The following is an 11,836-nucleotide window of genomic DNA, read 5'->3' on the forward strand; positions in this document are numbered from 1 at the left end:
TTTCTCTTTAAATTCATCCAAAAAAGATTAATGGCAGCACCAGAACTTGCATGAGTGTGGCTATTCATTAGCAGAAATATACCATATGGTTAGATGCATTGGTGGATAGGAAGAGTTATGTCCTCAGCATGTCAGAATGTCACTGGTATGAATAGCCTTTTCAGCTATATGGGTATGAAGTCTGTATAGAAATAAAATGATCTATTTAAGGTGTACTGTCTTATTGATGCCCATGGTCATCACAGGTAATTAAATTATAAAAGTATATTCAAAGTAAGTGCATCTGATACAAAAATTAAATGAGATGTGAACTGAGAAACGGTGTGTTTTTAAAAATAAGACTAATTTTCTAACATGTAAAATAATTACACTTTTACATATAAAATATGTTACCATATAATTTCACATATATGTTTGTTTCTATTATCAGATAAATGTTAAATTACACTACAATGTACATTGGGCTCTGCTATTAACAAAAAACACAGTTGAAAATCATTAAGCTCATATACCATCTCTCTTCCTTTTCCTGATTGTAAAATATAACTTCCACATTTTTATTTATTATTTTCATCTTTATATTCCTCTCAATATGTTCAGGCTTTTACAATTTACTTTGCAAGATATCTTTTTTCCTAAGATAACATACGAGGGCCTTGGCTCTCCCAGAGAAAGCAGGTTTGCACATACTTTGGGAAGTTCAGTCAATTACAGGCTTACCCATGTGACTGAAGTGGTTCTGTCATGCACACAGCAGAACAGCCATCTTTTTTTTTTCTTATTTTCTCATCCACATGGTTTACTATACTTGGGTGAAGAGACTTGGAGTAAAGCAAGCATGCTGGTCTCTGTGGACCTCTATTTGGAACTCCTCTGTCCAGAAAAGAAAAAAAGTGGCCTCACTTTCTCAACTACTAACTACCTAGCAACTTCATGGTACAGAAGAAATTTTGAACTCAGTTAGAATGGCAAAAATAGACAAGGCAAGAAACAACAATTGTTGGAGAGGATGTGGAGAAAGGGGATCCCTCCTACATTGTTGGTGGGAATGCAAGTTGGTACAGCCACTCTGGAAAACAGTGTGGAGGTCCCTTAAAAAGTTAAAAATTGAGCTACCCTATGATCCAGCCATTGCACTACTGGGTATTTACCCCAGAGATACAGACGTAGTGAAGAGAAGGGCCATATGCACCCCAATGTTCATAGCAGCAATGTCCACAATAGCTAAATCGTGGAAGGAGCCGAGATGCCCTTCAACAGATGACTGGATTAAGAAGTTGTGGTCCATATATACAATGGAATATTACTCAGCTATCAGAAAGAACGAGTTCTCAACATTTGCTGCAACATGGATGGCACTGGAGGAGATAATGCTAAGTGAAATAAGTCAAGCAGAGAAAGACAACTATCATATGATTTCTCTCATCTATGGAACATAAGAACTAGGATGATCAGTAGGGGAAGAAAGGGATAAAGAAAGGGGGGGTAATCAAAAGGGGGAATGAAACATGAAAGACTATGGACTATGAGAAACAAACTGAGGACCTCAGAGGGGAGGGGGGTGGGGGAATGGGATAGGCCGGTGATGGGTAGTAAGGAGGGCACGTATTGCATGGTGCACTGGGTGTTATACACAACTAATGAATCATCGAGCCTTACATCGGAAACCGGGGACGTACTGTATGGTGACTAACATAATATAATAAAAAATCATTAAAAAAAAAAAAAGAAATTTTGAACTCAGAGTCCCAAAGTGCACTGATTCTCTGTCCTAAATGAAGAATTGTGATTCATTTCAAGATAGATGGGTATAAAAAAAATGAAATTTTTCTCATCTCAGCTTATGTGAGCAGTTAACATCAGAGATTGTATGTTCCAAAGTGAGACAACTTGCAGAATGTCAAATGTAAGTGGCTGAAAACCTGTTAGACCACTCTGAAACCTTTACTCATCTCTAGAGTATCAAAGCTTCAGGAGCTGAGGAGTAAAGGAGTATTTAAAAAGGATTAAAGAAAACTGTTGGTAAGCTATGAGCACCAATACTCTCTTCAACTCACTGAAAGACTAGTGACAACAGCTTCAGTGAAACCACTCAGAGAATCCGATATGTATTCAGCAAAGTTAGAAATACACTGGGGGACTTATGGCAGAGTTCCGACTGAGAAATTTAAAGAGTGAGCTGCAGGGCTGTATGCTACTGGATCAGCTGGAGCGCGGGTGATGGCGGTCATAGATTACTTCGCCAAAGTGGGTTCAGTGTAGCATGCGGACAAAACCTGGATAGAATTCTGTTAAGATGGATTGATGAGAAAGTGTAGACAGGGATGAGGAAGTATAGACAAATTTGGGGATGAGATATTCTACACAGGGTACAGAGAAATGGGGCAGGAAGATGGACTGGTGATAAACGGCTTATTTTGTAAAATGGGATCTCTCATGTAGTATTTATGGTTTTATAGGTATAATCCAGTATGAAAACAATGATTCAGGAGAAAGAACACATATGTGATTGCAGGAACAAAGTCTTTCGTATGCTAAAGGAGACGGATACAGTGCACAAAAAGAGTGAACAGCTTTTGATAACTTCAAGGAAAATCCATCCTTCGTTGGAGGAAGGAAAGGAGAATTCCAGGATCAAGTCCAAAATGCTGAGGTCAACTAGAATTCTTCAGATTATCTTGCCCTTATCTCTGGGCTTATGCATTCAATTCTTTGTTTTCTCTGCAAAAATGCTGACTTCTTTCAGTTGCTTCCATACTCCCTCATTGTTTTGTCATGCCAAAGTCTGTACACACAGTATATCCACTACCTGGACCTGTGAGCTCCATGTGGATAATGATTATGCCTGCCTACCCTCCCTCCCTCCCTCCCTCTCTCCCTTCCTTCTGTCCTTTCTTTTTTTTTTAACCAGAACATGTATTCTGTGACTAATCACTGAAATCCTTAGGATGAACTGGATGCTGCACCAGCGGCCCTCCTGGGTTGAGGTGTTGTTCTGTCACAGGATCCATGCCGGAATCTGCAGTATACAAAATGTAGGTGCTTCATTCGGCCGCTTCCAGTGGTATTTCATCTTTTAGCCTTGGCACTCCAGCGATGCTTTCTCTTCCACTTGGCATGATGGCCACATTTGCCCCAGGTTGGATTCTGAAGGTGGCAGGCCTTACACCACAGCGGCAGCACAACGTGTGCGTCTTACTGCGACATTTTCCAACTGATGACATCCCCTTCGTCACCCTGTTTCTGTGTCTGAGACAAAATTATGCTCTTCCTTTGACAATGCTGCATCCTTTAATGGTTGACATATATTAGATACCTAATGAATTTGCTGACTGATCAGCCATCTTACATGGTCAATCTAAGGGAAATTCAACCCTTAGTTTATCTTTTTTTTTAATTTTTTATTATGTTATGTTAGTCACCATATAGTACATCATTAGTTTTTGATGTAGTGTCCCATGACTCATTGTCTGTGTATAACACCCAGTGCTCTTAGTTTATCTTTAATCAAGTCTCTAAATCCATAAAGCTCTATGAAATACCCATTTAATATAAGGGAAGCTATCACACTGATGTACATTAACACAAAATTAAAGGTGAGGGAATAACTAGGGGGCAGAGAAAGGCAGGCACAAAACAGGGGATAAATAAGCTCAATGGGGAAAGAGGTATCAATAAAGATCTGAAGCTTCAGCTAAGGTTTGGCACAAAACTGGCTTAATGGAAGGAATAAAGTCACCCTGCTCTCTGAGGAAAAAATACAAATTTCCCCGCACTCTGTTTCCAATTGAGGCAAAATAACGCTGGTCTTTTCTTTTTTGTTAACCTGATCATGCTTCAGACTTATGCTCAATTTAGAGAACTTGATTACTCTTAAATATGGTTTGGCAATAGCATTTTCCATCTTGCTCCCATTAACTGAGTATCTGCTTTATATTATTTTCCAAATTTGTTTTTAGAAGTTGAATGCCAACCAATTTCCAACGTAAATATTAAGCTTTTATTTTCCTTCTGTATTTCTGAATACCTCTTCCAAATTATTTTTGAGGAATTATTTCCTTCTGTATTTCTGCTACCTCTTCCAAATTATTTTTGAGGAATCATTAAGTGTTTGATCCATATTTTGTGCATATGATAAATATTTCTGAGAACTTATAATAGGCATTTTTTTGGTGTAGAGAAGTATACAGGGCATTTTCCTTATACACAGTGACACGAACAGGTAGGTATACAACTATTATTATAAAATACTATGGAGGGTGATTAGAACTATAGGAAGATTGTAATTGATATGCCTTTGGAGCACAGTTAAAGGAATAATAAATTGTCCCCAAAGAACTGAATATGGTCATAGAGAACTTTTGAATGGGGCCTGTCCTAAGTAGCTACTCAGCAGGGCATTCAAGTAGATAGAAAGGCATGATAGCCAGCACAGAGGTATAAAAGTGTGTTTGGATAAATGACTTCTCTGGTGTGACAGGAACACAGCGTGGAAGATTACGGGTATGAAGCAGGAAAAAGAAGCTCGAAGCAAAGTGCACAGGACATTGAATGACTTTCTAAAACTTAAAATTTTACTCGTGTGTATGTGATAAAGTGTAAATGCAAATTTGGATTTTGAAATAAGATTAATTTGCAGAATTGTTTGAAAATTTGGGAGAGAAAGAGCCCAGTTAGATGGCCACAGTTTAGGAAAGAGAGATAGAAGGCCTGAACTTTGGAGAGAAAAAACTCACATGCATTGCTGAGCTCCTACTAGGCACCTGGCAATGAGGGGGGATGCTGGAGAGAACTGTAGAAGGTATGAGTTAAAACTTGCAACACCCTATGAAGTAGGCTCTTCTACTGAGTGAAATAATAAAAACAGCAATACTGACCTGTTCATTAACTAAGTGCTCTTCATTTTAAATCACTTAATCCTCCCAGGAACCCAAACGGAGGCCCAGAAAAGGTAAATAACTTGGAAAGTTACATGGTTTCTAAGTGGCAGAACCAGGATGCAAACTCAAAAAGCAAAGTTCCAAGACCCTTTCTTTTAAACTTTTGCTGCCTAGTGGAGAGAAAGTTATTTGGGCATAAGGCTATGGTGTTTCATGGCTTGACAGTGAACATGCTGGGGTCAATGAGGATAACATAGGAGAAGGAGTAGAGACATAAATTGCAAAGGAGGTACAGAGTTCCTTTAAACTGATTTTTATTCTTATTTTGTACAAATTTGAAAAATAAAATTATTTAATAATTTCTAGCTTTATAATTTATCATTTTACTATCCAGCATAGTGTAATGGTTAGGAGTATGAACTCCAGAGAGCGAATTCCCAGAATGAGTTCTGTCTTTGCCAATTACCAGCCGTGTAACCTTCAGGAAGTTATTAACTGCTCTGTGCCTGTTTTCTGTCTGTAGAATAGGGATATCAAATATAGCCCATTTCAGTGTACAGAGGAGTAAATAAGTTAATATTAATAAAGCAATTTGAACAGTGCTTTGATTGTACCATATTAGCATGAGTATTTTTTAAATAAAATTACCAACTAAAATCTCAATTATAGCATTCACTTTCATTAAATAAAGTTTTCATTTAGAGTCAAAGAAAAAAATTCTCTATTTATGTACAGACATAACTAATGTATATTTTTGGAGTCGGGGAGGGTGATGTTTATATCTTAGCTAAAAAAAAAAAAAAGGAGCACTCAAACAGAGGTAATTTCTGTTTTTTTTGATTCTGTACTTCTGCACTGACTTTTTCTTTTCCTGGGAGGACCTAGGACTACCTTACTGCTTGCCTAAGAGGTTTAACAAAAGTACACATTGTATAGAAATGCTTAATTTTGTAAACAATAACAGGCATCTGACGAATTTCTGCAAATATCTTTTGCAGAATGAGCCTGAACTGATCATGGTTACTGGACTGAACTTTGATATTTTATGATAGATAAGTAAGCAACTTGTTTCTTCAACTTAAACTGCACAGAGTCATATTCTGCTTGCTAAAAATGGAAAATCTAGTATTTTTCATTTTATGAAATTCTTTCTTTTTTTTTAAGATTTTATTTATTTATTTGACAGAGAGAGAGAGACAGCCAGCGAGAGAGGGAACACAAGCAGGGGGAGTGGGAGAGGAAGAAGCAGGCTTCCCACGGAAGAGCCTGAAGTGAGGCTCGATTCCAGAATTCCGGGATAACGCCCTGAGCCAAAGGCAGACACTTAACGACTGAGCCACCCAGGTGCCCCATTTTATGAAATTCTTGAGTTTATCTCAATTTCAGCATGTTTGGGGAAATACCCATATACATAAAATAACCTGACAGAATTTGAGTGGACTTTTTTCCAGAATGTTTCTCCTCAGTGGTTGATTTAACCCAATAAGCCTCATAATCTCTAAGGTTTTTAGAGTTAATACCTAAATAATCAGGTTTCGTGATAAATGCTTGCATTATATTTAAGAAGTATATTTTTAGACTCTATTGTCAAAATTAGTACAAAATGCAGTGGCTCAAGTATGAAGCAATCCTTGTTCTGTGCAGAATGACAGTGTAAGTCAAAAAAGCAAAGTTTGCATGCTTACTTTCAAATTATTTGGGATGGTCCTAGATATTATAGATTTTTTTTTTCTTCCTTAATGCGTTTCCCTTACAAAGGGAAGCTGGCTTTGGACTGGTAAATGAATCAGAAAAGAAAACCTTGGGTGAGTCCAATGAAGTCCTAAAGCAGCTCACCTGCGGCCCTGAAAAAGGTATTTTTAAATCTGCTGGGGGGACGCCTGGGTGGCTCAGTTAGTTAAGCGTCTGCCTCAGGCTCGGGTCATGATCCCAGGGTCCTGGGATAGAGCCCAGCATTGGGCTTCTTGCTCAGTGGGGAGTCTGCTTCTCCCTCACCCTCTGTGCCCTCTCTTTCTCTCTCTCTCTTTCTCCCTCTGTGCTCTCCCTCCCTCCCTCTCTCTCTTTCTCTGTCTCCCTCTGAAATAAATAAAATCTTTTTTTTTAAATGGGCTGGGAACATGGACAAGCAGCTCACTCTCATGCTAGACGGAACTGATTATCTACCCAGTTTATTATTTTCTCCTGTTACTTTGTGGTATCATGACTCCATCCAGCAACTTCCGATTTCCTTTCCTAGCATAAAAAAAATCTGAGTTCACCTATAGGTTAATAAATATTCCTACAGGTTTTCTTTAGTAAACAGTATTTGAGGCAGAGTTCTGATGAAAGTTTTCAATGTCTAAAAGATGAGTTATCACTCTCATTTGCAATCAACTTTTAAATCCAATCTTAGTGTGTGTCATTGCACTACCATTTAATTGAAATATATGTATTTGCAGTAAAGTCATCAATTTTTCTAAACAGAATAAAATGTTGCTTGAAATACTAATTTTTGATACACAATGATTTAAAATAATTCTACTGTGAGAAATGCAGGATCTTCCAAGGGACAGATTTTTAACTTCTCCTGCCTCATCTAGTTTTAAAAGTGTGCCTTGGGTTAAGTTGATACTAGTAAATTCTAATTTTTATCCTTTAAACATTGAAAACTACTCATCATTTTGAAAGAAATATTGAAAGATTTTATTTTCACTGATGGGGAATGTTTGAGGGCTGTAATTAACATAGGCAGACATGAGAGGATAAAATATTGAATACAAAGAATTATAATCTCCAGTCTTTAACCTTCAAAGGTGGATGGATCCCAAAGAAGATCCCTGAGTAGTAAAGTAGATCAGTGGATGGAGCTGCAAACAGCGAAAGCTGAGAGTGAAATTATCTTATGTGAGAAACAAATGGTCAGGGAGATATATGGATGTGGATTAAAAGCCCAAGATGATGTTGGAAATGCTCCAAGAAGGGCAGAGTCTGGAAGCAGAATAAGAGTACAGAAGAGATATAGCAAGTACTCAGATGTTGGGCAAATAGAGTTTTAAAAAGGATTTTAAAGAAGTTTTTTTTTTTCTATACCTATTCTAACCCTCTCCTCCCCCCATGACATATTCAGAAAAATCTTCAGTCCCCTGTAATAATGTTATTTTAAAATTTTATTTTACTTGTTGTAAGAGTGTAAATGCTTTCCTTTCATTTATTTATTAAGGTATAATTTATACACAATAAGATTGACTAATTTTAAGTGTTGGGGAAGTGATGGTGCTGAACAAATGCCCTACACTTCTTTGCTTCCAACTGGGATAGGTGTGAAGGGCCACATCAGCTCTGGAGCTCCCTGGATACTGTGACTGAACTGCACTTCCACTTTCCCCCTGTCCAATCCCGCTTTCTTCACAGCCTTGCAGGAGTGGTCCAGCATGTCCTCTCAATAAACCTCCTGCACAGAAATCTCCACTGCATTTTGTTTTCAGGAAATCTGGCCTGAGGGAGATGGCATTAGCAAAGGTCCTAGGAAGCCAACTCTAAAGTGAGAACTGGAGGCTTGACTCACTAGCCACCCAGATGTGGATGAAGACCCCTCTCTGGCAGTCAACAGAACACTGGTAGCCCTTGGTATTCTCTAGTAGGCAAGTGTGAAAACCCTCACTGGCGGTAAATGGGGACAGGTGCCTGTGAACAGAATGTAAGGCATGTCCCAAGCATTTGGAAGGTACGGGCGAAAGTAGTATTTTTAACAACTATGAAATTAGATGGCTGCTGCTGGGAGCCATCTGATGCATTAGAGAAAGAAAGAAAAGGCTGAAGGTGAATAGTCACCAACTTAAGAAGAAATGTGAACGTCAGAGGGTTTGTTTCTTTGGCTGCCTATAAAGAGATCCCCACCACCTATAGCTAAAGTGCAGAAAAATAGAAGATTGGGCCCAGAACTTAATCATAGGGGTGGAAATCTCTGGAGAGGTTTGACTTCTCAACCCTGGCAAGTTTCCCACACCAAGATTAGGCACTGGTGGGTAAAGAAGGGAGGCCTGAGATTTCAGATAGGGACATCTTATTTTATGACTTCGAGATCTCTGAAACTTCAGATCTCCCTGAACCCTCTGAATCTGCAGAAGCAACTCAGTCTCTAGTTTAAATATTAGTATTTCCTCTTGACCCTTGCTTGCAGGCAATGCAGAGGCCTCTGACTTGTAAGGCAGGATATTCTGTCCTACAGAATGCACCCTACCTTCCCTACCTGGCCACTGGACCCATAGTTTGAGTCAAATGTCAGTATAACGCAATTGAAGCAGTTATCGGACTTGCTAAGAGAGGAAAAGGAATACATTCCAAAGAAGCTTTGGCATCTAAGTAATAAGTACTAGAGAAAGAGGAAAAAAACATTTTCTGTGTAGGGTCAAGAGAGACATAAAAAGTTCTCCCAAATATGAGATTTAATATTTTGGCAGAGACCCTATGAGATAGTGTTATTAAGCTTAACTAGGATGGCCTTGGGAGTTTGGAAAAAATGATCACCTAAGCTACATTCTGGAGAAGGGCTAAGTCTTAGTTTGCTCAGGCTGCTATAAAAAACACCACAGACTGGGTGGCTGAAACAAGAGAAATTTATTTCTCACAGTTCTGGAAGCTGGAAAGTCTAAGATTAAGGTGTCTACAGATTCATCTCTTGGTGAGGACCCTCTTCCTGGTTTATGGACAGCTACAGTCTTACCTTCCCTTCACATGGCCCTACCTCCTAATAACATCACACTGGGAGTTAAAGGCTTCAAAATATGAATTTGGGAAGGACACAAACCTTCAGTTCATAACAGTCTCCAAATGCTCAAACAGAGGTCGGGGTGGGGGGGAAGCTGTAGCTGCTATTATTAGGTAAGACTGGAAAGCCCACAAGCCAATTATTATGTTCTGTGGGAGTGCCTAAAGGACAGTCCATTCATCAAGGCATAAAGATACATGTTAGTGAGAGTTAGCCGGGATCACTGAGAAGGGTTGTCCTCCATCGGCTAGGATCATCATAGAAAATGCTGTTTCAGAACAGAGGTCCCTGAAAGTAATAAGGATCCTGAGATAATAGCGTCCAGCTGGTAGCCCTTAACCATCAGAATTCAGGTGGGAGCAATTACCATAATGAGTAGCAAGGTTTGAGGGGCAGCCTGTGATCCTGACCCACAGAGAACTATTGAAAAAATAGAACACAATGTTCTGAGGCACAAAATAGTCTAGAAGCCAACAGGAATGTTGCTGAATATGTACAATAAAAATTTTGAAGATGGACAATGAGAAGGCTGAGGACAGAATCCCCAATAAAATGTCACATTCTCAGATCCAGTCTCCAGACACGAGCAAACTCTATGACTGAAATCCACTGACTGAGGAAGAAGCATCAATTCCCCAAAAGGAAGGGTTGTACAATATGACTATAGGTGTGGATGACAGTGACAGCCCCAGTGCTTTTCTAAAGAAACTCATGACCATCTACCTGGCAACTATGTGTTGGGAGAGAGGAATAGGGATTTTAGTGCTAGGACAAAATGTCTCGATCAATACTAATAATACAGGTCCCAGAATGTCATGACGGTGCCTCTGTTAGACAGGTGTATGTGGACTTGATAATAAATGAAGTCCCGGCTTACAATGTCCTCAGACTCACCAAATATTTTTCCCCTGCCCCCCTCCACCATTGCCCCAAGGCTCTGGACAAATAGAGTGAAGGTGGTCTTTTGAAAGTGCAACCACAAGGTCAGCTTTCTCCATGAGGACAAGGTACACATCCTAAATTAGTGAATACTGTTTTGTTCCCAAATGGTAGGATGCATGTGTGTCATTGCACTACCATTTTGGTACTGGAACCAAGGACACATCCTAAATTAGTGAATACTGTTTTGTTCCCAAATGGTAGGATGCATGTGTGTCATTGCACTACCATTTTGGTACTGGAACCAAGGACACATCCTAAATTAGTGAATACTGTTTTGTTCCCAAATGGTAGGATGCATGTGTGTCATTGCACTACCATTTTGGTACTGGAACCAAAGGACAGCAGTACTGTCACTCCCAGTGAGACAGTTGAGGAATTTGTACTTCTTATTCCCTAAAATTTAGTCTCTGTGGGCCTAGGCAACTGGAGATGATTTTGCCTCCCCTTCTGGGAGGAAAGGGGAACATCTGACAATGTCTATAGACATTTTCAGTTGTCATAACCAGAGGATGCTACTGGTGACCAGTGATTAGAGGCCAGGGATGCTGCCAAACCTCCTCAATATACCAAGAGTTCCCCATAACAGAATTATCTGGCTCAAAATGTCTATGGCAGCAAGGCTGAGAAACTCTGATCTGAACATCCAGTTTCCCAGAGAGGAAAACACTTCCACGAGGGGAGAGGGTTAAGAGTTCCACTGAACCTAAGCTAAGGCTACCACCCGATCACTTCAGGATCTGATGCCCAGAGTAAAGCATCCAAACAAATGGAAAAAACGCTGTCTGGTGTAACTGACCCTGATCATCTGGAAAAGGCTACTGCTGTATCTCAGGACAAAGAGGTCTACCTTTGATCTAGGTGCTATCTCCTGCTACTCCTCTGACCAGTTCCGATGACAAATGAAAAAATGCAGCAGCCGTGGCCTGATAAGGACATAGTGACCAAGGGCTTAGGTCTGGATCGCCTCACCAGGTATGCCACGTGGAGTGGCAGAGGTGCTGTCCACAGGCATGGGGAAATCTAAATGAAGGAGACGATGAGTTTCTAAATCAGTCTGGAGCAACAAGGAATCGAATCTCTTCCACTAACCTTCAACTTTAAAGTTTCCGCAGGAGATGAGACATACCAGAATCCTGAGAAAGCTGTTTCCTGACAGGATGAAATCACAAGAAGTAAATGGATCTGAGCAGACAGCAGTGACCCTTGATGTGCCATTCATAAAGGTCCAAGGTATCTAATCTCCCAGCTGATAGGACTTGGGCTGCTG

The 11,836-nt window shown here is 39.7% G+C and overlaps 1 pseudogene; it reads right to left on the bottom strand.

Moving 5' to 3' along the window:
- Nucleotides 1–2,943: 2,943 nt before the first annotated feature.
- Nucleotides 2,944–8,292, bottom strand: LOC113265949 (60S ribosomal protein L37-like; annotated as a pseudogene).
- Between the last annotated feature and the right edge of the window lie 3,544 nt (nucleotides 8,293–11,836).

This window comes from Ursus arctos, unplaced genomic scaffold (assembly GCF_023065955.2).
Source record: "Ursus arctos isolate Adak ecotype North America unplaced genomic scaffold, UrsArc2.0 scaffold_3, whole genome shotgun sequence".
Lineage (NCBI taxonomy): Eukaryota > Metazoa > Chordata > Mammalia > Carnivora > Ursidae > Ursus > Ursus arctos.